A 746-nucleotide genomic window follows, 5' to 3' on the forward strand; every position below is an offset into this window, starting at 1 on the left:
CCTTACTTTTGTTGGTTTAAAGCCTATTGTGTCTACAAATTGAATTGCAACACCTGCTTTCTTCTGATTACCATTTGCCTGAAATATGGATGACCATCCTTTCACCTTGAGTCTATATTTATCTTTTAAGGTAAGATGTGACTCTTATATGCAGCAAACATCTGGCCTGAGTTTTTGTATCTAGTCAGCTAACCTGTGCCTCTTTGGAGGACAGTTTAAGCTGTTCACATTAGTGGAGAATATTGATAAGAAAAATATGGAATGCTTCATGAATTTGCATGTCATCCTGGCGCAGGGTCCATGCTAATCTCTGTATCGTTCCAATTTTAGTATATGTGCTGCTGAAGCGAGCACGAGAAAGCTCTTATTGACCCTCCTCTACAGCAACAAAGTTATCGAGCAACAGTGGAGACTTTCAGAAGTACAGTGTTGAATGAACAAAGCCTCTAAAGAGAACATGTTGTGTAATCCAGGCACCATCAGTACTGTAGTGAGGCCAGTCAGAGGGAGGTTTGCTCTGGGTGGGGGCACTGTTGCTCGATAACTTCCTGTGTGCAAGGAAGGTTCTACAGTGACTTACATCTTGATCAGAGTTCTGGTTGTACAGACGTGTTCCCCCAACTCACTGGGCATTTTCGACATTCACATATTATTTCAATCTTAAATGTTTGTAAGTTAAAGGTTAGTGGCTGAGCACAGTGGCTCACACCTGTAATCTCAGCACTCTGGCAGGCTGAGGTGGGAGG

The 746-nt window shown here is 42.6% G+C and overlaps 1 non-coding gene across 1 annotated transcript; it reads right to left on the reverse strand.

Annotated features, from left to right (window-relative positions):
* Positions 1–250: 250 nt before the first annotated feature.
* Positions 251–354, reverse strand: LOC128567054 (U6 spliceosomal RNA). Its single transcript, XR_008374728.1, has one exon. It is a non-coding gene; the product is annotated as a U6 spliceosomal RNA (small nuclear RNA).
* Positions 355–746: the final 392 nt, after the last annotated feature.

The sequence above is a fragment of the Nycticebus coucang genome, chromosome 15 (assembly GCF_027406575.1).
Source record: "Nycticebus coucang isolate mNycCou1 chromosome 15, mNycCou1.pri, whole genome shotgun sequence".
NCBI lineage: Eukaryota > Metazoa > Chordata > Mammalia > Primates > Lorisidae > Nycticebus > Nycticebus coucang.